This window comes from Symphalangus syndactylus, chromosome 14 (genome assembly GCF_028878055.3).
Source record: "Symphalangus syndactylus isolate Jambi chromosome 14, NHGRI_mSymSyn1-v2.1_pri, whole genome shotgun sequence".
Taxonomy (NCBI): domain Eukaryota; kingdom Metazoa; phylum Chordata; class Mammalia; order Primates; family Hylobatidae; genus Symphalangus; species Symphalangus syndactylus.
In genome coordinates this window covers 104,359,870-104,385,195 of record NC_072436.2, presented here as the reverse complement: position 1 = coordinate 104,385,195, position 25,326 = coordinate 104,359,870, and the positions used below count along the sequence as shown (strand labels likewise).

Here is a 25,326-nt window from a genome sequence, read left to right as displayed (position 1 = left end):
CCAAGAAAACATTTGGGAGAACTGATTTGCTCTGGGGAGCAATTGAAAGAAATTTATAGTGTTTTACTAATCAGAATTTGTATTCTAAGATTCAGAGGGCTAGTTCAAGTAATTTTCCAGAAATAGAAGGAGAAAGGCACAGGGGAAAGAAGAAAAGATATTTGGGTAGTTTGCTTATGTTGATTTTCACTAACTCTTGATGGTTTAAGACTACTACTTCACTTAACGCGTCTTAGTGCTTCAGCACATAGTCTATGATCTGCCTTTGATATCACATACCTTGTGAACCTGTTTGTCAAATCAATTAATTTTTACAATCCCATCACCAATTCAGGATTCCAAAAGCAACTTCTCATATTGTTGCTATAAATTAAAGAGAGCATGAACACTACAGAACTGAGATCTTTTATTACATTCCCCAAAATATCAAACACAAACCATGGAATTAACTTCAGTATCAGAAATAGCATATTCATTGATCAATTCAGTGAGCATCAACTGCCTACTTCCTAAGAAACAGGAATTCTACTTTGGCTTCTTAAACTTAGTGTGTGGCAACAGAGCCCTTTGATACCTACATCTATTGATCATGGCTTCAGTTACTAAAAAAATTATGTGATCAAAATTCATTGAGTATGGTTTAAAGGCACCTTGCACATTGAAATTCAAAAGCAGATTCTTTCTACAAACCAGTTATTTACTGAGATCCTTGAGCTATTAGTGTCAAAGTGAAATAGAGTGGTCAGCAGTTATCTGGTGAATTCTTGATAAGTAAATTAAGCCATTCCTAGGCAATAAAATATCTGTTCTTGTTAATGGCAGCTTTGCTTCTTTTTATCCCAGAACAGTCTGATATTTAGCAGCCCCAGTTATTAAACATGTGCTCAGACAGAAATTTTCAAATTATCAATTATTTGGTGACCTATTAACACGAATGTTTAAAATATTATGCTTCTTTCTACCTCTAATCATTTGTTTACTCAATAAACATTTAGTAAGTTTTGGCTGTTTTCCAGGCCCTACACCATGCCCTGGGGATAGAGAGAGGAGCAAAACTTAGCTCCTGCACTCAAGTTCACAGATATTCATAAATCATTATAGCAAGTGACACATACCATAATAGAATTGTCCTATGGAAACTCAAAGAGAAGATGACAGATAAGTACAGAAGGATGAAGAGGAGTGTGCTGGGCTGAGTCTGGAGAAAGGAGGTACACCTGCAAAGACAGGAAGTTGTTAACACAGAAAGAACAGAGGAGATGATATCCCTAGCCACGCCATGAGTATAGAAGAATGGTGTGGGAAAAGAGGTTGGGCAGGCCAGTGAAGGCATCCTAGGAGTGGTACAGCCTGCCCAGGAGTTTGGACCTCCTTCTGCAAACAGTGGAAAGCCACTGGGAGATTTTAAGCAGGACATACTCAGATTTATGCTTACAGATTCCTCTGGAAACAGTGGGGGGCATGGATTGGAGGGGATAAGACTGGGGGCAAAGAAACAAGTCAGGAATTTATACAATTATCCAGGCAAGAAATGATGATGATGGCATTTTTTTTTTTTTTTTTTTTTCGCTCCGTCACCAGGCTGGAGTGCAGTGGCACGATCTTGGCTCACTGCAATCTCCACTTCCCAGGTTCAAGCAATTCTCCTGCCTCAGCCTCCCAAGTAGCTGGGATTACAGGCACGTGCCACCACGCCCAGCTAATTTTTCTATTTTTAGTAGAGACAGGGTTTCACCATGTTGGTCAGGCTGGTCTCAATCTTGTGACGTTGTGATCCACCCGCCTCGGCCTCCCAAAGTGCTGGGATTACAGGCATGAGCCACCGTGCCGGGCCCGATGATGGCATATTTTTTAGCCATAAAAAGAAATAAACTACTGGTGCATGTTACAACATTTGAGGATGAACCTCAAAAATGTTATGCTAAATGAAAGAACCAAATTACAAAAGACCAAATATTGTATGATGCCTTTTGTGTGAAATGTCTAGAATTAGCAAATCTATAGACACAGAAAGTTGATTAGTGGTTGCTTAGCCCTGACAGCCAGAGGAACTGAAAGAATGGCTAAGGGATATGGAGCCTCCTTCTGGGGTCATGAAAATATTCTAGAATTGATGATTGTTATAGATGCACAACTCTGTGAAAATACTAAAAACCATTGAACTGTACACTTCAAAAAGATGAAATGTTATGAATGTGAATTGTATCTCAATTTAAAAAATTTATAAGAAAAAAAGAAAAGAAACAATGAGACCAGAACAAGAGAGGTAAAAATACTCTGATTCTGACCTGCAGATCTGTGTGGCTGGGGCTGCCACAGATCAGGTCAGGGAATTCAGAAGGATGATAGCTCCTTTCTGGACATTTTGTTTGAAGTGCCTGCAAAATTGTATTAGTCAGCTTGGTCTGCAGTAACAAAACACCATAGACTGAGTGGCTTAAAGCACAGGAATTTATTTCTCATGATTCTGGAGGCTGGGAAGTCCAAGATTAAGGTGCCTGCATATTCAGTTCCTGGTGAGGGTCCCCTTCCTGGCTTGCAGATGGCTGCCTTCTCACTGTGTGGCCATAAACAGGAGTTCATGGAGGGGAAGGATTGGAGAAAGAACTCTGGTGTCTCTCTCTTTCATCTTATGAGGACACTAATCCCATCATGGGGCTCTATCCTCATGACCTCATCTAAACCTAATTATCTCCCAAAGGCCCATCTAAAAATACCATCACAGTGGGAGTTAGGGCTTCAACATGCGAATTTCGAGGGGACACAAACATAAAGTCCATAACAGAGGTATCGTAAACCTAAGTCCATAACAGAGGTATTATAAACATAAGTCCATAACAGAGGTATGAAGATGGTGATCAACAATAGCTAGGGGAACTTACAAGAGGGTCCAGAAATAAGGATTAGAAAGAATTTAACATATACTTAGTTCTCAAAGCAATGGAAGTGAATAAAACAAACTAAGGAGGGCACATGGAGAGAGAAGAGGACTGGGGCTAGACCACTAGGGAAAGTCACTGCAGACAGAAGAAGAGGTGGCCTTGAAAAGGGCTGAAATGAAGCTGTTAGAAAGCAAAGAGGTAAATAAATACCCCAAAACCCACCAAGTCCAGTCAACTCCCGAGCTCAGTGTTTTAAAATACATACTTGGGAGCATCTCTAAACACAATTTTGCTAAATCAGGGCATTTGGTATTCAAGTAGGCCCATCCTGGACTGCGTAAGATTGCCATTGCACTGTGACCAGACTCCTAGCTGGACGCTGACCACAGGTTTCTGGGCTTTCATGAAATGGAGTGTATTCCTGCCTTTGTTCACCTGTCACGTAGCTGGGAACTTCACTCTCTATTCACTGTGCAGGTTTCATTTTCACTATCCCACTAATGAAGTGGTTATGTTTGGCTTTCATCATAATTAGAGTTCATTTAGTTCAAGTGCTTTGTAATTAATCTTTTATGCTAATTAATCTTTTTATACATTAATATATCACAAAACACATGAAAGCAAAACATTTTCCTTACTAGCAGATTAAATTAAGCTTCTTCAGCCTATAAGCAAAGCGGAAGGAAAAAGATCTAGACACATCAGGCCACAGAAAACCTCCTTTTGCCAAAAAAAAAAAAAAATTGACTCTCAGGTCTACATTAAAATTAGCACTTGGAAAATAGGAAAAATAAAATCACCCAAGCCATTCAGTTACCTAGTTTTCTCAGCAAGGTGTCCGTTCTCAACTAGCTTGTGGCTTGAAAAAAAAAACAAAGGAAGGGAGATTTTTCAATAGTCATTTTTATATCTAGTCAGGATTTCTTTATCTGATTTTTAAGTGTGAAGTTATGGAGCAAAAGCAAACACTGCCAAAGCACATGCTCCAGCTTACGTCATTTATTATTACCTTGCAAGCAATAAACAGGGCTTACAGGCAAGTCCTGCTTCATGATTTCAAAACACGTCTTTTGCATATTTTATCTGTCCTGATCCTCTCAGAAACCTGGGGCTGAGGCAGCGTAGCCAGGGGACAGGCCACTTGCATTCAAATCCTGACTTCATTTTCCTAGCTGTGTGTTGCTGGCCTTGTCACTTTATCTCTCTGTCTACATTTTCTCATTTCCAAAATGACTACTACTCATTAGAGTTGCTTGAGAATTAAATGAATTCATAGATGCAGATGTTTAGAACTGTACCTGGCATACAGTAAATGCTCAGTAAACATGATTAATATCATAGTTATTGTGATTATCATCATTTTCTGAAGCCGGAGACACAGAAAGACGAAATTACTCAAGTAACATGTAGTAGAATTTGCACTCCTGTCCCATCTATTAGGAGTTCCAGACGCTTTCCACTCTGCCAATGACAACTGGGGTTCTGGGGCACAACCTGGCACCTTAGAGGATACAACAGAAAAGACAATAGGTCATTCTCAACCAACAAGGTGCTCTGTGACCAAGGTGCTGGAAAAGCCCCTCCCACACTCCTACCCCAGGTAAGAGCCAAGCTGGGGTTCCCGGCTTAGAGTCCCTCTTGGCTGGGCAAACTGCAGCTCGGGGATGCGGTGTATCAACTATGCTTTCTATTTGTATTGTGCCTAGACACAGCGTAATACATCTCTGATTTTCAATTTAGGATACCTTCCTAGAAGGGGAATTATTGGGTCAAACTGTTTTTCATCTCATGGTACAGCTTGCCAAATTATTTTCTGAAAAGATTGTGGCAATTTTTACTGCTTGTTATGAGTAATACATGAGAATGTTGATCTTTGCCCTTACTAGTATTGAATTTTTTAAAAAAATCTGTGTCAAATCAATAAGCTGAAAATAAATGCTTTAATGTCATCTTAATTTATACTTCCTGAGTGTCCACATAGGTTAAGTGATTTTTTCCACGTTTGTGGCCCACTTAAAGTGTGTGAGAGTGTGTGTGTGTGTGTGTGTATTGTTCATATCACTGGCCTATATTTTTCTATTTGGTGATGCTTTTGAAGTTTTCTTACTGATTTTAAATATTTTTATAGTTTAAAAATATTAACAATTTGTAATGCTTATTACAAATATGTGCTCCCATTTGATCGTTTGCTTTATAACTCTTTCATAGTGTATGTGTCCACTGTTTTTTTAAAACCATGTTATAGTTTTAATGCTAATGTCATTAAATCTACTAATCTTTTCCTTTGTGATTTCTTCCATGGCTTTTATGCAATTTCAGTCACGTCTCCTCTCAGACTTTGCCCTTCCAAACAGAAGTTCTGGGCATTGTACTGCTGGTGGGAACCCATAGAGCCAGCCGCCCATGGTATCATTCCCGCCACTCTGGCCACCTCTGTCCAGATGCCTATGTCACCTATACTCACCTTTCCAAATGGTGAGAAAGAAATGCCATTTCTTTCTACTTTAAAACAAAAATATTATGACAAACATGTCGATCTATGTGACCCAGGCTTTGTGCAGGCATTCTTGGGAGACTTTCTGTAAAGAGACCCAGTCCCTTTTTCTCTGTCATTTAAAAGGCACTATGAGCCCTTCATTTATGCATGAGGCAGGGAATTTGGTTTACCTCCGGATACATCACACTGTGTTGCTCTCCATCAAGACTTGGCTTCTGTTTGCTTCTCATTCACTTAGATTTATCAGCCAGAGTAGTTGGATGTCATGAGAAACTTTAAAATTTGCTATGTGCTTCTCTTCCACAGCAGCTATAACTACTGAGAAAAAGATCTTGGCCAGGAATCGTGGCTCATGCCTGTAATCCCAGCACTTTGGGAGATTCTGGTGGGAGGATCACTTGCAGCCGGGAGTTCAAGACCATCTTGAGCAACATAGTGAGACCCCTGTCTCTAAAAAAAAAAAAAACAAAAAAGTCTGGTTCCTGAATACTCTAATCTCTAGAATGAGTTATATAATAATTATTATTAATGATATTTTGCATAGCTATTTATGGATCATAGGGTATTTTATCAAGATTGCATGGGCTAATCTTTATCAAGATTGCATTGGCTAATATTAGCATTGGCTAATACTTATAACACAATGTTGAATGGTAGCAGATAGAGTGATTATCCTTGTTGAATTCCCGATGTTAGTGGAAATGCCTCTAGAGTTTTCCCATTAAGTAAGATGACGGATTTTAGGACTAAGGCATATATACTTTATTATGTTAAAGTACCCATCATTTCTTATTTTCTTGAATGTTTTCAATAAGGAAGCAATCTAAATCCATAAAGAAGCCATGGGAAGCCTTTTATCAAGATTATCTAATTTGATACTCCAAATCAAAAGGCAAATTAATTTTTTCATTTTACAAATGAAGAAACTGAGTGTTCAAGTGACTTGTTGGAGGCTGAAGAGCCAAAAGCCATGAATACAGCCATGACACAGATCTAATATCATATTTAATAAAACATGTTTCTTATTTCTAATCAAATTTTCCATTCATGACACCATCTTTTTTGGTTTTAAAAATTTGTCTTTTTATATTGAAATAATTTCAAATTTACCAAAACTGTTGTAAAATTAATACAAAGAATCTCTGTACACTCTTCGTCTGCTTCCCAAATATTAATATTTCATGTAACTACAATGCAATTATCAAAACAGAAAATTAGCACTGATACATGACCATTATCTGGTCTACAGACCTCATTTAAATTTCATCTATTTCCCATTAATGTCCTTTTTCTGGTTCAAGGTCAAATCTAAGATCACATGTTGCATCTAATTGTCATATCTCCTTAGTCTTCTCTAATCTGTAATAATCCACTGGTCTTTGTCTTTCATGACTTGGACGTTCTTGAGAAGTACTAGCCAGTTAATGTAGAGACTGTTTCTCTATTTGTGTCTGTCGGGTGTTTCCTCATAATTAAAGTCGGTTATGTATTTTTGGCAAGAACACCACAGAAATGATGTTGTATTCTTCTCCGTGCATCATCTAAGGAGGCACATGATGTCAATTTGTCTAATTACTCACGATGTCAATTGTGATCACTTGGTTTCTCCAGGTTTCTCCACTGTAAAGACACGATTTCTCCCTATTTAGTTAACAAATATCTTTTAGGGGAGATACTTTGAGACTACATAAATGTCCTGTTTCGTATCATCTTTTTACCCACTACTTTGTTGTTTTCCAAATAATAATTTTCTATTTCTATTATTCTCTCTTCTACTATTATTATTTCTTTCATTATTCTTTATTCCAACTAATATTTATTTAATTGGAATTCTTTTGTAATGAAGAGTTATTCCTTCTCCCTATTTATTTATTTATTATTTATGTCAGCATAGACCCATAAAATATTATCTTACTGTGTTGTAATTCATTGATATCATTATTTACTTTGTTCAAATTGTCCCAGATTTGGCTGAGAGCTACTTCAAGTTAGCTCCTGTTTCCTTTTGGCATTACCGTTATCTTTTGAGCACTTTCCTGCTTTTTGGCTCCAAAATGTTCCAGGCACGCTTGTAATTTCCCATCCCCAGTTCTAGAATCAGCTATTTTTCAAGAAGCTCTGATTCTATTTATCACAGAATATTAGAAACCAAGCTCTTAATACCGTGTGTGCTCATTGGTAGTGAGGTTTCATTGATTCTAGGCCTTTTTTATAAGCAGAACTAAGAGATAGACACACACACACACACATTTACATATCTGTAAATAGAGATAGTGTTATTCCTTCTTTACTAATTCTTTTTCCTTTAATGGATTTTTCTTGTCAAGTTGCACTGGCTAATATTTTTAACACAATGTTGAAGAGTAGTAGATAGAGTGATTATCCTTGTTGATTCCTGATGTTAGTAGTGGAAATGCCTCTAGAGTTTTCCCATTAAGTAAGATGATGGATTTTAGGACTAAGGCATATATACTTTATTATGTTAAAGTACCCATCATTTCTCATTTTCTTGAATGTTTTCAATAAGGAGGCAATCTAAATTTATAAGGAAGGCATGGGAAAAAAGACACAATGGCAAAAATGCACACTGATAAAATATGCCAATATATTAACTGTGAAAACTCTTTTAAAAAAGAATACTAGCAATAACCATCTAATTTTGTGTTTTAAAAAGGTAACACTAAAATTATTAACAAAAGGACAAGATGCAGAGAACCTAGTTAAAGTGGCCTAAGATTCTTTTCAAGTTTAAGAGAGGAGTAAAAATAATAACTTTAAACTTCAAAAAATTATAGTTGCACATATAGATTAAAATTTAAAAGGTAGATGCTAAAAGTTTAGAAATACAATCTGTAGATTCCAAAAACAGCATTGCAGGTAGGGAGAGGAGGAAACATAGAAAACTTCATTAATCTAGCAGAAAGCAGAAGAAGAAAATAAACAAAGATAAAGAGAGTAAATAAAAAATACAAATAAGGTACATAAATGCAACCAACTGTATCAGCAATCATAATAAAAATAAATAGATTAAATTTACCCAATAAAATGCAGAGATTGACAAACAATTTTTTTTATAAACCCTGTTGAATATTATTTACAAGATATACAACTAAAATATAAGGATACAGAGAGGTTGAAAGGAGAGAGATGGTGGGGTAAGTTGAATTATTGGTCCTAATTCTTCATTCCCTCTTCATTCACACTCATCATAGCTTCTTTATGGGCAGCCTAGTTCCCCACCCCTTGACTTTGGGCTTGGTCATGGAACTTACTTTGGCCAGTGGAATGGACCAGAAATAATAGTGTGCCAATTCTAAGACTAGGCCTTATGAAACCTCACATATTTTCCACTGCCCCCTTGCGACTTTGCCATTGTCATGAGATCTTCTCCTGTATAGCTGCTGTCCCAGCAGCATGGACAACAAAATAAACACATGTAGAGCAGAGGTTCCCCAGCCAACCCATAGACATATAATGGGAAGCAGAGTCCCACAGCACAGAACAGCTTACATCAGCAGAGCCCAGCTGACCAGTGTTCTGTGAACCAATCTTTTATTTTAGCCTTCATGTGCTTATTTGGCATAATAGGGAGATATAAGGCCTATAATCTCCTGCCCACCATTTTGAGCCCTCGTTTTTGTATAAGGCACTTTTGTATTTTTCTAATCTGCCAGACCAGCAATGCTCTGTAGTGTAAGATCTACAGGATAGCTTCCAGCTCCCAGTATCATCCTTTAGGTCTTTTAATCTCTTTTATATTCTTACAATCACAGTGACTTACCCACATTCATTTTTTGTTAGTTTGGCCTAGAATATTGTAGGTATTGTCTAATACTTGATACAGTGGTTCCAGCTCATTTCTTTCAGGGAAGCATTTTGGGAGTAGTGATCTTTCTGACATCCTTTTGTAAAAAATAGCCTAAAGAAAATGAATTCTACAGGTTCATCATTTGCTGGTCTCAGAGCCTACCTTTTACCTAGTAATCAACGACTCCTATCTAATAATCATGTTTTTCTCCCTGACATATTCTTAAGAAACTCTTCATTCTGGTTTTGGAGGCTTTTGTTACATTGCTCAGCAAAATCTCTTTTGATGGTGATAGTGTACATTTAACAAAAACAAATTACACTGGCAAATTTCCCATTCACATTGAAACTACACAAAACATGTATACTTAGCAGTCATATTCAGCAGTGTCCAGGAAACTGAAATAACAACTGATGGATGCTTGCAGTAAACATCTGCCAAAGTACAGGGAGAAAACAGTCTCAAAACTGTTGTAGAAGCGTTCAAGGCAAATCACATTTCTATGAAATATTGATGCAGCATCAAAGATGATGTTGCCTTAGACATTTAAGTGAGCTTGTGTTATGAAAGGTGTAACTCTCGTGTTTTATACCTGCACACCGTAAAAGTATCAGGAGTGTCTGAAAAGACTATCTCATTACTTAGACTCTTAAATTGCCACACTGAATTTTTAAAAGTCACATAAAAGAATGGATTTGTGATAAGAAGAATGCATTGATTTCTCCACATTCTGTCTCTGGAGTGAAGAAAAAAATGAGGCAGTATATTAAAGAGTCATCAAGTTCAATGTTTATGACAATAATAAAAACTTTTAATAGCGAGTGTTCTAAAAGAGATTTGAGTTTTTGTACTGGATACAATACAAGACTGGGATACTAAGTTTATGTGGTGATAAACAGTTATTTAAGAAAGAACTGATGCATTCAAGCAACCATAGGTGATTTATAAGTAAAACAGAATTTTAAGTAGTAATAGCAGGAAAAACTGAACATCACAATTCTTGTTCTCAACTTGAAATAACATAGTTCAGTTTATGCCAAGTAGCAAGCTCAAGGCCACTGACCAGGAAGTTGTGATCTTGTTTTACTTTAAAAAGATAAAAGATTTCCCCAAGGCCACCACCTTGATTGATTTTGTTGTAAGTGTTTTTGTTGCTGCCAGACGTCTGGGATGGAGGGTTGATTCCACTCCAGGCACCATCACTGGTGGTCCATGCAAGGCCCCAGGACTTTTGCCTTAATGTTTTTATTCCATTTTATCCCAATTCTCCATTCCCATCCTATTTTCCCATAGGCAGCCATTCTAATGTATTTTCAATCATTTTTTAGTTAATACTTATTGTATGCCCTATTATGTGTTGGCTTCAACGGCTAGGAATGCATCACTGATCAAAGCAGATAAAAACTCCTATCTTCCTGGATCCTATTTTCTAAAGGGGGACGCTCGATTTAAAAATCAAGTAGTAGGGCCGGGCGCGGTGGCTCACGCCTGTAATCCCAACACTTTGGGAGTCCGAGGCGGGCGGATCACGAGGTCGGGAGATCGAGACCATCCTGGCTAACACGGTGAAACCCCGTCTCTACTAAAAACACAAAAAATTAGCTGGGCGTGGTGGCGGGCGCCTGTGGTCCCAGCTACTCCGGAGGCTGAGGCAGGAGAATGGCGTGAACCCGGGAGGCGGAGCTTGCAGTCAGCCGAGATTGCCCACTGCACTCCAGTCTGGGCGACAGAGTGAGACTCCGTCTCAAAAAAAAAAAAAAACAAAAAAAATCAAGTCGTAAATATTATTAAAGGACAATAAGTACTAGAGAGAAGAATAAAACAGGGAAGAGGAAAAGGAAAGGCTTGGGATGTGGGTGCCATTTTAAACGGGACAGCCAGGAAAGGGCTCACTCAAGAGGTGACATTTGAGCCTAGATTTTAAGAAGGTGAGCATGGGGAGCCATGCAGATATCCGAGAGAATACTTCTGGGACAGCACATACGAGGGCTCTAGGCTTTTGCTTCCAGCTTCTGAACAGTACTTCATGGTGTGCTTCTCCCATACTTAACTCACGAATTCTCTGGCAATGGACTTCTAGTGGCCCTGTATGAGAAGCTCACTGACGAATATACCCCCAGAAAGAGGTGGATGGATCCTGGGGTACACAGGTAATTCAACCAAGTACTTCTGGATTTTCCTCTAGAATAGCCACATTTGTCTTCACCAGTAGCAGCTCATCGTGGTCATGACACGTCTGCTATGATCTTTGTTCAGATTTCTAATTTTTGTGAAGATGATGAAAACAAAATGATATTTCATTGTTTTTTAAAAAGAGAATGGCTCCTTTTTTACCATTTTTAACTGTGGTAAAAAATGTAACAAAATTTGCCATTTTTTCCGTTTTTAAGTGTACAATACAGCAGCAGTAATTACATTCATAGTATTGTGCAACCATCACTACTATCTATTTCCAAAATTCTTCATCACTGCAAGTGAGCATCTCTTCATATGCTTTTCAATACATTTATGTTTGATTTTGCCTTATTTACCATAAGAAAACAAATTAAACTATTATAGTAAAAGAAAAGAAGCTCTAAGTCTTAAGCTAACTCCTAAGCTTTGGAGTCAAGAAGCCTTGGATTTGAATCCAATATCTTGCCTTGCTGGCTGCATGACCCTGGGAAAGTTGCTTAATCTCTTTGGGCCTCAGTTCTCTTATCTATAGAATGGAGATTATACTACTAATCCTTCTACATTCTTCTAAATATTAAGTGTAATGATATATGTACAGGGTTGCTGTCCTTAGTAAAAGTAAGTATTTGATAAACAGCAGCTAGCATTATTATTATTATTATTATTTTTTTTTTTTGAGACCGAGTCTTGCTCTGTCAACCAGGCTGGAGTGCAGTGGCGCGATCTCGGCTCACTGCAACCTCCACCTCCCAGGTTCAAGCGATTATCCTCCCTTAGCCTCCCGAGTAGCTGGGATTACAGGCACCCGCCATCACACGCCTGGCTAATTTTTGTATTTTTAGTAGAGACGGGGTTTCACCATGTTGGCCAGGCTGGTCTTGAACTCCTGACCTTAGGCGATCTGCCTGCCTCGGCCTCCCAAAGTGCTGGGATTACAGGCTTGAGCCACTGAGTCCGGCAGCATTACTAGTAGCAGTATTAGTAATAATGTGATTATGAATTATGCTTAGGCTGCCATTTCATCTGAACCTGCCCTAATTCAAATGGTGGGACAGGGGCTCCTCAGTGTTACAGCATTATCATCCTTACCACCAAAGAACTTGGGCTCAGAATTTAGTGGAGGAATAAAGAGGATTGAGAAATAATTTCATTGCGGAACCACAAGAAGTAAGGGTAAAAATGATTAAATAACATTCAAATCATTATCTCCCATTTTTTAGTCTTCATGTTCCTTTATTGGAGCGAAATTCCTGATCAGTGTACAGTGATGTATTTACTAAACAGAGACCTGTGCAGAAATTACACACTATCCATCTAGATAGCTTGTTACACTTCACCTATTGATGGAATCATTCCATTTATCAAGTTTTATACATCAAAAAGCTTTGAATTTCATCAGGCTTTTCATTAATTCACCTCTGAAAAAGTGGCATTTAATTTCAGCTACCATGTTTTACAGCATTAAAAAGCTTATGCATCTCTGCACAATGGCATTGAGCAGATGAATCCCACCCAGATTCACATAGTCACATTTGAGAGCTTTAGACCAGAGAGCTGGGCCAAAGTTCCTCCTAATCAACACAGACTTCTTACCGTGAGAGCCTATCTTCTTGGCCACATTTTATATAGCCAATGAAGACGTGCCAGCAATCATCCCATGTATAACTTGGCATTAGAGCACAAGATCTGTCAAACGATGATCTTAAATAAGGAGCAGTTCCAGGGCCAACAGATGAGGACAGGAGGCTTCTCGAATGGAAGAAGATTCTCCTCCCTAGCTGCGTGAGTGCACACTCCCCAGCAGGAGGAGGAATGACTCTTTGCTACCTTCTCCTGTGCTTGAAAACAGATGCTCTGCCACACTGAGGACATTGGAATCTCAAGATCTGCCAGATGTACTTTTTTTTGGTCTGATTTTTTTTTAATGCTGTGATACGTTAATACACATTTTGAATCTGAATCTCTTAGATTTCACTGATGACACTAATATATAAATAACTAAAACTGGCAGATTTCATGTGAGATTATTCATCAGTATTTTTTTTGAAACATGAGTCAGGTTTTGCTTCCCACTATGATTAGCTTGTGTCCTGTAACTACCAGCATATAATTGAGTCATTTCATAAAACTTGCCAAAACGCAAAAAGGACTGAAGCAAAACAAAACAAAAAAAAAATTAATATGTAGGAAAAAGTACGTATTTTCAATTCAAAAGTGGGAGTCCAGTAGAATAAGTTTGAGAGTGTTTGCACAGTTTTCCTTCTTCGTGCAGTTCAGTCCAGCTGTTCACTAGCTTTTGAAAAAGAAAGAAAAAATTGAATTGCCCCTGCTGAAGTAATTTTTAAAACATATCTTTTACTTTCCATTTTTATCTAAGTGGTCCTCCTCTACTTTTTAGAATGTCAAATTGTAGAATTTGCTTACTAAAAGTCTGTGCTTTGGGCTACAAAAGAATATTTAGAAATCCTTACCAAAAAAAAAAAAAAAAAAAAAGCAGTGGGAGTGGAAATTTGAAAGAGGACCGCCTAATTCAGCACTAAAACCAGTGTGAGAAGCAGTATGTGTGAGCATGTGTGTGTGTGTATGTGTGTGGGGGGGGGTGTAAAAATGTGTTTTTCAAAGTACTGAGAGGTTGATGGGACTGTTTGATTAGCTCCTCTGAGAAGAGAAAAGGTTCTTGGACCTCTCCCTGTTTCTTCCTTAGAATAATTTGGATGGGATTTGTGATGCAGAAAAGCCTAAGGGAAAAAGAATATTCATTCTGTATGGTGAAAAATTTTTGAAAAAAAAATTGCCTTCTTCAAACAAGGTATGTCTGATGAATTTCTAAGCTGTGTATATAGTTACTTCCCATTCATTATTATTGAAATGTATTTGTCTTTAAGAAACTACAATACAAACCTTGACCGAGTAAGCAGCCTGTACAAATTTCAGTTTCAAGGGAGTTGAGATGAAAATGGATGGTACTTGGCATCCTTGTAAACAACTAGTAATATACATATATATTTATCAATTATAAATAAACTGCATTGATGTTAATATTATAACAAGATTTTTACTGTTTCTTTAAACCAATTTAATTATGGTTACAAATAAGTTGAAAAGTATGACATTTGTGTAGAATTTTAAAGTAATTTAAGTCTCTATTATCTTGCTTTTTTAAAAACTTTGCTTGGAATATGTGGAATGTAATAGCAATATAGCAAATTGCTTATAAAGATTGTGAATAGCAGTATGAGAAATGGGCACATTGGTGCTAACTTAAAAGAGAAACTATTTCGCGTGGATCTCTACTTCTCTCTATTCAGACAGATTTCAGTGGAATGTGGCTGGATGTGCAATTCCGTGTCTTGTTTACACTTAAAGTGTTTTCTTAGGCTGAATGCTTCTGTTACTGATAAGCCCAAGAAGGGACTGGCATTGTTAAGTCTGCCATTGTAGCTCAGCTTTTCACAGGAAGACAGGATTTGAAATCTCTTTTAAGTATGATTTGTGTCCAACTAGTATAAACATGAAATAAACGCCTCAAGCACAGGTTAAAGAAAGAGGATAAGACTGAATAATTAGACATGATAGTTTGCTCCGAACAACCCACAGCATCTTTGCCATTCCTAAATCAAGAGTGGAATTAAAAATTTTCTTAGGACTTGTTGTAAAAATAAAACCAAGCATTCTTGGCCATGGTGGTTGCTCAAAATTGCGTGTGCTAAGAAAATAGTATTTTGCCATTACGTTGTGTTGCAATAAATTTGGAAGTTTTGATGGTAAAGTTCTGAGGTTGTTTTTCCCTTGGTCTCTTGAAAGATGAAAACACCCTGCAGCAAAGCAGGATCAAACACTGTTTGTTTGTGTATTTTCTCTCTGGATGTGTTAGCTGCAAGTGGTAGCTAGCGCTGGTAGGAGAGCTGGAAGTGCCCATCTTTTATTTATTGAATTAAAATACCCTCTTTTGTATAAAAAGCTTTAGACAAAGAATTACAAGATTGCAAGGACTTGCATTTTTTATTGCAATATGCTGGTTTCCCAGGCTAAGCTTCATTTAAATATATCTTATGCCTCACCACTAAAAAAAAAAAAAAAAATACCTTAGGAAAATTGGAAATGCTTAACATCTACCCTAAAAGTGTTTACTTCATGAATATTGTTAAGAAGATCTGTCTTTTCCACCAAGTTACTGATCACACGAAGAATAGTTTCTTTCAGAGAAAATACATGAGGTTTGAGAATGGTTTATGAATAGCATCATGAGAACAAAAATGGTTGTGCTGTTCTCAGCTGTGATTCCTATAAGACACATTGAATACAGGAAAGCACTATGGTTCAAGGCATGTGCCAAGCCAGGGGTCCTAAATTATAGTAACAGCTCTGCCTCTACCTATTACCTTGGAAAATGTATATAACATTTCTTGACTTTTGTTTCCCTCTTTGAAAAACAGAAATAGCAATGCCTGTACACTCTCCCTCCCAGGGTGGACACAAGGGTCAATAGTGATTCTCAGCTCCAAAGTAGTTTTGAAATGTCAAAACTTCTATAGCAATGTAATCTTGGCCTGGCGCAGTGGCTCACACCTGTAATCCCAGCACTTTGGGAGGCCGAGGTGGGTAGATCACCTGAAGTCAGGAGTTCGAGACCAGCCTGGCCAACATGGTGAAACCCCATCTCTACTAAAAATACAAAAATTAGCCAGGCATGGTGGCAGGCATCTATAATCCCAGCTACTCGGGAGGCTGAGGCAGGAGAATCACTTGAACCTGAGAGGTGGAGGTTGCAGCGAGCTGAGATCACACCACTGCACTCCAGCCTAGGCAACAAAGTGAGACTCAGTCTCAAAAAAAAAAAAAGAAAAGAAAAGAAATGTAATCTTTTATTTCCCACATACTAAAAAAAAAAGATTACTTTAGAAAGCATTTATATAATAAAAACTTCATGGCCCCCAACACGTTCCCATGATGCTGTGTCCACATGTGCAACTTCCCCTCTCCTTGCTAACACTTGAAGGTGTGAGCCAAGTATCAGCAGCAGTGGGGACAAGAAGGACACATGGGTCTGTCAGTAGAAGGGCATTTAGCCGTGGTGCCTTGGAGAGGTTACTCAATGTCTCCATCTCTATTTCATCACATACGAAATGAAGAAGTTACACAAGATAGTCTCTAAGCTTGCCTCTCAATCCTATGGTTCTATGCACAGGGACCTCTCCAATGTCAAAACGTGGCCAGGAAAATTTCATTGTTGAGACTCTCTGTACATTGCTAAATGAAGAAGTATCGAAATAGTGCTATGAAACTTACGGTATATTTTAAATATGCATGTTTACCTAACCAGAGACTTATATGTATACAAAAATGAAATTTAACATAATTATATTCTTCATAAGACAATTAGAGGAGATTTTATATATATATATATATATACACACACACACATCTATATAGATGTCTCCATATTCTTCACAAGATGATTAGAGGAGATTTTATATATATATGCACACACATATACATAGTGTACTGGAGACTGTGGGTCCAAGTTGTATGAAAGACTTTTTTTCAGTTTTCTGCTGTATTTCTGTGACTGTCAGTATAACCCCATGTGGAAAGAATGTCAAATGCCTTAATTTAAAGCCTTACATGTCAGGTCAAGGCAAAAATGGCCCTTCCTGTGCTATGGGTCCTGTGGGTGTTAGGCAGGAAGCTCTGTTACTTTTTCAACCTGTTAATGTTGGCAAGTTACTTAAGGTCTCTTGGCCTCTTTTCTCATCTACAAAAGGGGTTTATTATTACTGCCTACCCCACAGAGCTGTGGCAAAGAGGTTTGATCAGTGCCTGGCACCCTGTCAGCACCCAAATGTTAGTAAATTTTTTTTTAATTGTGTGTGACTATAATAAAGAAATCAGATCAGCTGTGAAACAAATCATTTGTAATAATCTTCAAACTTTTACACATTAACTAATTGAACACGTTTAGCAAATAGATTCATGGAATTATGTGATATTAATATAATCATTAAAAACTTGTTGCCATCTCTTTATCCAGAGGATCTGAGCTAGTCAATCAATAAATAAGAGAGGCAACTTCTGTGATGGTTGTAATCTGAGAAACTTCAAAAGGTCTCCCTCTCACTGTCTTAAAATGTATCTCCCTGTGGTTTGCAGAAGACAGTGAAATTCCTGGCCCTCAAACACACATAGCATTTTGCAAGATGGTGGTGGTGATGATGATGATGGTGGCAGTGGTGGTGGTGGTGGTGTCATAATGATTAACCATCACCCCAACAACAACAATAATAACAGGCCAGGTGTGGTGGCTCATACCTGTGAACCCAACACTTTGGGTGGCTGAGGCAGGAGAATTGCTTGAGGCCAGGAGTTTGAGGCCAGCCCAGGCAATATAGTGAGATCATGTCCCTACTAAAAAATTAAAAATTAGCCAGGCATGGCTGTGCTTACCTGTAGTCCCAGCTACTAAAGAGGCTGAGGCAGGAAGATAACTTGAGCCCAGGCATTCGAGGTTGCAATGAGCTATGATCATGCACTACAGCCTGGGCAACAGAGCAAGACCCTATCTCAATTAAATAATAATAATAATAATAATAACTGCTTACACAGAGCTATTCTTATGTGCCACCCACTGTTCAAGCCCTTTTCATATATTAATTCATTTAACCCTAACAGCAAACACATGAGGTGGGCTCTTACCCTCACCATTATACAGATGAAAAAAACGAAGGCACTGATAAGTTGAGTAAGTTGTCCGAAGCCACACAGCTAGTAAGGGATGGAGCTCAGCTTCAAATCCAAGAGGTCTACTTCCAAAGTCATACTCTTAACCTGCCAGGCAACAATTACACATGGTCCTGGTTTTTCTGTGACAGCACCAAATTAGTCTTTGCCGTCCCTGAAAACATAATTATCGAGCCAAGTGAAATTTCTTTAAAAAAAATAAATGGGCCGCGGTGGCTTACGCTTGTAATCCCAGCACTTTGGGAGGCCGAGGCGGGCGGATCACGAGGTCAGGAGATCGAAACCACGGTGAAATCCCGTCTCTACTAAAAATACAAAAAATTAGCCGGGCGTGGTGGCGGGCGCCTGTAGTCCCAGCTACTGGGAGAGGCTGAGGCAGGAGAATGGCGTGAACCCGGGAGGCGGAGCTTGCAGTGAGCCGAGATCGCGCCTGGGTGACAGAGCGAGACTCCGTCTCAAAAAATAATCCCAGCACTTTGGGAGGCCGAGGCGGGCGGATCACGAGGTCAGGAGATCGAGACCACGGTGAAACCCCGTCTCTACTAAAAATACAAAAAATTAGCCGGGCGTGGTGGCGGGCGCCTGTAGTCCCAGCTACTCGGAGAGGCTGAGGCAGGAGAATGGCGTGAACCCGGGAGGCGGAGCTTGCAGTGAGCCGAGATTGCGCCACTGCACTCCAGCCTGGGTGACAGGGCGAGACTCCGTCTCAAAAAAAAAAAAAAAATAAATGAATGAATGAATAAATAAATAAATAAATAAATGTACCTCCTTGCAGGTAGAGACACTGTAGTAATAATAATGAAGAGGCGTGGAAGCAAGGAACTCACAGGGGAAGTTTTGTCAGGAGAAGAGGGCTTTTATTTCTGTCATTCTTGGATAATCTCCTTTTTGGGTGGGTGGGGAAAAGCTGACTCGGGGAGTTAGGCGGTGCGAGCGAAGGGAACGCTGAGGAGACTCCATCATGAAACCCTCTGTGTAGCCAGTCTCCAAAACCTTTCCTTTATCTTCACTGGAAGGTTAACTCAGCAGCTTGTCGCAGAAAGAATCATGCTTCCTTATGACTCAAACTACTTCAGCAAATCACTTTCCCTGATAAGGGTCTCTACATTGACGAGACTCTAGTAAACATTTCTCAAATTCTTTCCTTCAGTTTGAGAAAGGCTAAACTTCTGTGTGGACGTGTGGTAAAATTCATAAAAACTTCCCTTCAGGCTATAGTGAGAAGGCATTCTGTTTCTACATTCTTTCTTCTCGTATTCAAAAAGAAAAAACATATACCTATGCCCTCGGGGGAACCTTACATCTAGTTTCCAAGGGATCAGGTCGCTGGCATCTTAATGCTATGTGAATTCCCTCCACCAGGCTTCTTTTTGTTCCAGACAGAGAAAACATGCTTTGGACATAAAGGTGCAAGTTAACTTGCCCAGACCGGCCGGCCATGTTTATACAACATAGTGAGTAAATCTGCACTGCAAAAGGCAAAAAGAATTTGGGGGAAGAGAGATAACATTCAACAACAGCAGGAGCAAATATTTATTGGGCCACCTCCATGTGCTATTCCCAATCCCATGTGCTTGGGAAGAAGAGTGAACAAAATCATTTCCATTTTCCCAATCTGGGGGCGCATAATAAACAAATACAGTAAGAGGCCTGGTGGTGATAATGGACTGTGAAAAATATAAGTAGCAAAGTAAGATGCAGAGAGCTGTCAGGGTGATGATTTGCATTGCATGATTTGGTGAATGTTAAACAGAGAGATGAAGGAAGCCAGGAGGCAACCTATGTGGGTCCCTCAGGGAAGAGCATTCCAGGCAGAGGGAAAAGCAAATGCAACAGCCCTGAGTGGAACTATGCTTGGGAGGCCAGTGTGTCTGCAGCAAGCTGAAGGAGCAGGAAAGGGAAGCCCAAGAGTGTGCTTTGGACAAGCAGACACAGAGTGTGCCATCCTCACATGCCTTAATTTCCCCCAGACACTGCCTACTGCTCACTCACACACTAGGGGGCAGTTCTTGCCTCTGCTCTGGATGAAATCTGTCAGGCCATGCTCAGAGGATTTTTTTTTTTAAAAAAAGACCTTGTTCATATTCCACTCCCAAACAATCTTAATTCAGTCATTAACATGTACGTAATACTAGGTGATCCTTAAAAACGTAAAGATGATATTCAAGCTTAAAGTCTCATCCTCCACATCCAGGCTCGCGTTCTGCAGTGGAAAGGGGGCATGACTGAATTTTCTTTCTCTGCCTTGTACCTTTACCTCTCTTCTCCTTGGCCACCAATGGTAGTCTCTTCATGTCCAGAGTTGAAGTGGGTACAGGGAGGAAAGGTGAGAGGCAGGGACAGGCCTCACTAGTTGGTACTGTTGTGAGCCAGCATCCAGGTTCCCTGAGCTTCACAGGGGTTTACAGCTGCTTCTTGTTCCCATAGGGCATGTCTACGGGTGCTGTGAAGATACCCTCCCCTACTGCGTTGGGGATTCCTCACCTGTAGTTCCCTAGACGTTATGAAATAAATCCATTCTGGCTGGGGGTTTACAGTTCCTCCCTCAGCCCTTGGGCAACTGGTAAGCTCTGTCTGGCTGCTTTCTGCTTAGGCTCCTCAGCCCTCCATGCACCTGACTCAGACCAGAGCGAAAACAACCCCAGGCTGACTCTGTCACACAGAGAGTCCTGATTGCCACAAGCTCTTCCCCTCTCCTGTAGAGGACTTAATCATGGGACAGACACCAAGTCCACAGAGGCAGACATCAGCCCCAGAGACACAACTACTCAGCCACTTCAAATTGGGTTACTGGGCATCCAAGCTGGCTTTTCAAAGGAGCTGATTGAGAACCAAGATCTCTGGCTGATGACCTCTCCATGCAAGAGGTTGTAGAAGCTGAGAGAGGGAGTCAGAGATAAGACAGCAAAGATTTCTTAAAGACAAGTTGTAGGCATTTTCCCTCCTCTTCCCCCTACCTAGATGCAAAAGAGGAGCAGGTGGCTCGCCCACCCCCCATTCCCCGCCCCCTACCCCCCACCCCCCCCCCCCGCCCAGCCCACTTCAGGCAATAGTGAGAGGAGCTTCAAAGAGACCACTTTGGAACATGGAAGTGGTTGGCACCTATTGTCTTGAGGCCTCAACCGAAACTAAGACAAAAGGATCATCTTATTTTAACATCCCATTACACAGTCAATTACAATACACGCGAATGTTTACTTAGATGGGTGTGTTATGCCTGGTTACACTTAAAAATAGGCCTGATGCATCATTTTACCCTAAATAACATTTGTGTGTGAGACAGAGTTATGAGTGAGTTCAGGCTCAAATATGACTCTTGAAAAATCGCTTAACCTTGTAACTAAGACCACTTTATTATACAAGGTATGTACTTTACAGTGTGTGTTTTAACGATTGTCAGCCAAGTATCTCAAAAAGCCTGAGATATTGGCATCAAGATGAAAAGAAAGATAAAATCATCTTGTACAGTGGTAAAATTAGATGTTAAATGGAGTTAAGTGTTTGAGGTTTGGGATAGAATTCTGGTTCTGCTACATATTTATTCTATAAGCTTGGGCAGGTTTTTTTGTTTGTTTGTTTATTTGTGTGTTTGTTTGTTTGTTTTTGGAGTCTCACTCTGTTGCCAGGCTGGAGTGCCGTGGCACGATCTCGGCTCACTACAACTTCTGCCTCCCGGGTTTGATTGATTCTCCTGCCTCAGCCTCAGGAGTAGCTGGGATTACAGGTGCATGCCACCATGCCCGGCTAATTTTTGTATTTTTAATAGAGCTGAGGTTTCCCCATGTTGGCTAGGCTGGTCTCAAACTCCTGGCCTCAGGTGATCCACCCACCTAGGCCTCCCAAAGTGCTCGGATTACAGGCATGAGCCACCACCACTCCCCGCCAGCTTGGGCAGTTTATTAAAGTTCTTTAAGTCTGAATTTCCTGCTCTGATGAATGGGAACAATAGTCCTTACCCAATAGTATCACCATGACAATTAAGTAAAATCACCTGTGTACCATGTGCAGCATATAGTAAACATTTAGCAAATGACAGTTATTACTATGGGCATGAACTCTACCTTCTAAAACTTCCCAGGAAGAAAAGCAAAGGGATCAATCCCGTCTCATTTAACAGGCCGCTATATATCCAGGCCAAAATAGTCAGGGGGCCCTGCAGGAGAGTCTGAGGGCTCCTTCAGAGCTGGGATTGTTCCCAGGAAGGCCTCTGAAGTAGGACATTTGGTGGCTGCCTTTGGAGAGCTAGGTCTCCTGCTTCTAAATGACTCTGTTTCTACTAGACCCTGGAAATTCCTGAGGCTTAATCCTCCACAGCCCACAATTCCTGAGCCACAGACACCATCCTCCACACCCTCCATTTTACCCAGGTCTCTGATTGCTGGGATTCAAGAATGTGCTTCTGAGAGGCAGCCCCATGTCTGCCTCTCAGAACCCTGTCATCTGAGAGGAGCCCATTCTCTACCGAGAAGCAGAGGGGAGGGTGTGGATCTTGCAGACGCACCCTCATCTTCCTTCCCATCTCAGCTGGAAAGTTTTGCCGGACCTGAGAATGTTTTGCTGTGCTTCAGAATTGAAGGCAGACCAAAAAGCACAGAGTGTTCAGGCTAGTCCAGGCTCTAGGGATCACAGCTGAGCAGAACCAAACACCCAGCTCCAAATTCACAGTAGACGGCCCCTTGGCAACTACAAACCTCAAAGCCCAAAGGGAAGAACTGGGAGGAGGCAAGGCTAATCCACAGTGTCAAACACATTAGGCAAAGAAGTTTGTGATGAGAGAAACTCATCTTCCAAAGCTTCATGAGAATCTTTAAACCACTCACGGTTTCCAGGGTAATTAAGCGGAGCAATCATGGCCCACCTCGTCTTTTTGAGGTCCTAGCATCTTTCCTTTAGATTTACTGATCTTCGTGCCCCTTTCCATCACACAGGATAAATAACTCTTGCAAGGGGTTCTTTAGAGCTCATTTGGGGCATGACTGCAAACTAGTATTTTTTCCCACTGGCAATATAAGATCTAAACTACCACTTCAGAAATGTAATTACTGTTTGCAGTCTCTCTAGAAATCACCATTGGTGGAAGCCTTTGTGGATGTGGTAAGCATTACCATATGTCAGGTTCCTAACACAGTACAAAATAACGGTCTGAAACACACGACCAAAAAAAGCTTTCCCTTTTTGTTTTTCTGACATGTGGAAACATGCCACATGGATCAATGAACCTAATGGCACAGGCATACATCAGCTGTGTACATGGATGAGGTCTTAAACCCCACCCAACTGCCCGTGAGGAAACATCTTTGCTGCAGGATTTTCTCTGACTATTGGTGGTGAAAGGTGATCCTGGAGAAGGGGATACACATTCTAGTGATCACAAAAGTACATAGAATATTTATGGGAAGTTCCTAGATTGGAATGTCAGTAAGCATAACTTTCTCATAAATACATCGAGAAATAAACATTCTCATAAATCAGTTTCTCAGCCCTGGCGCTATTGGCCTGTGGGGCTGAGCACTTCTTTGTTGTGGAGGCTGTCCTGGGCATTGCAGGATGGTCAGCAGTATCTCTACTCTGGCCTCCACCCACTAGGTGCCAGCAGCATCCCCCTCTCTTGTCAAAGTTGTGACAACCCAAAAAGTCTCCAAACACTATTATATGTCTCCTGCAGGACCAAATCACCTCTGGTTGTGAACTACTGTCATAAATATATGAGGAAACTCTACAGCAACATTCTGACAGCATGGTTTCAAGGTCACCCACTTCCACTTTTTATTTCCTGAGCACCCCAGACCTTCTCAGTGGCTGTGACAGCTCACAGGATTTCTTGCCACACTTCTTCCTAGAGCTTGGCTTCAGGGTTGGGGTAGCCTCTCTAGGGACCTTCTGCTTTGATGCTACCAAAAGACAAGCACATGTGTCCTGTTCATTTTGATGTTTTCATTTTACTACTAATCATTTCAGGGGAACAGGACATAATTAGAACAATAAATATGAAAAGGGTTTTAATCAAAGCTGCAGGAAACAGAAACCAGCTTAAACTGCCTCAAGTCGAAGGCCCAAAAACATCAATATCACGCACAGGAGACAGAGTCCAGCTGGACCTTCTTCAGACTGGAAATGGGACCTGGAAAGTGGCGAGAAATGAAGGGATCTTCTGCCCCTGCTCCTCCCAGGCCACAAACTTATTCTCTCCATCTCTCTCACCATCCTCTTATACACATTATTCAGGGCCCCACGTGATGTGCAACTTGGTGCTCACAGCTTCTGAAGCTGAAGATTCCCGATTCCAAAGTCCTGAGGGAGACCTCGATTGGCTTCAGTTATCTTTTTTTGCTAGATCACAAGCTTTTGACCAGCTGAGTCATTTACATTTCAGTGACTGTCATCTCTGCATCTGACAATAATAATTGAGCTGCTTCAGTTGTAGATGTAACCAGGCTTTGAAAAGTGAAAAGTACTATGCACATGAAGAGTGGCATTTTTATTTTATTATAGTATTATAGAACAAATCATGGAATCATTTGAAACTTACAGTGACAACTGTGTAAGGAGTTGGCAGGGTAGAAAGAGCACAATATTAAGTTGGAGATCTGGGCTGTGTGACTTTGGCCAAGTCACTTCCCTGCTCTGAATTATAGGAATTATAATGCCCATTTCACCTCCCCAAGGGGCTCTTCGGTGGTTCAAATGAGAAAACGGTTTAGTGAGAAAACTCTCTGCAGACTCTGGTATAAACCCCTATTATTATAGCCTTCTCTAGTTAAAACCACTGTATGGACGGCCACTGCGAGTTAGGTAGCAGTTAGGAATAATTTTTCAGCTGCCAGCCAAGTGAAAGGGAAATGTATTATCTCACATAACACACAGTCCAGGGGCAGGCCCAGCCCCCAGGCACAAGACAAATCATAGCTCTGACTCATTTATCTGTGATTTGCCTGGCTGCCCTCCTCTCTCCGCTTGAGTTACCATTTTCCTTGGCAGGACTTTTCTCATGGTCACAAGATGGCAGCCAGCAGACCCCCAACAACCTGCCCCCTTGTTCATTTCCAACAAGAGAGTCATCCTCTCCCCAAAAAACATAGGCTTCAAGTCCTTCCATTCTGTCTGTTACAACCCACGACACAGCCCACCTGGAGTAGTAACTAGTATGATCACCTGGCAAGGGCCTGGTGCTGATGGGCCCAAGCCTGGAGCAATTGGCAGCAAGCGGGGATGTCTAACCATCCTTG

At 40.3% G+C, this 25,326-nt stretch overlaps 1 protein-coding gene across 9 annotated transcripts in view; it reads left to right on the top strand.

The window, feature by feature from the left end:
* Positions 1–13,906: 13,906 nt before the first annotated feature.
* The window catches only part of VIT (vitrin), a 117,395-nt gene continuing 105,975 nt past the window's right edge, over positions 13,907–25,326 (top strand). For all 9 annotated transcript variants that reach the window (XM_063618151.1, XM_063618150.1, XM_063618149.1 and 6 more), the window contains exon 1: positions 13,907–14,171. The gene's annotated coding sequence lies outside the window, so the exon portion shown is untranslated. The remainder of the gene's footprint in view (positions 14,172–25,326) is intronic.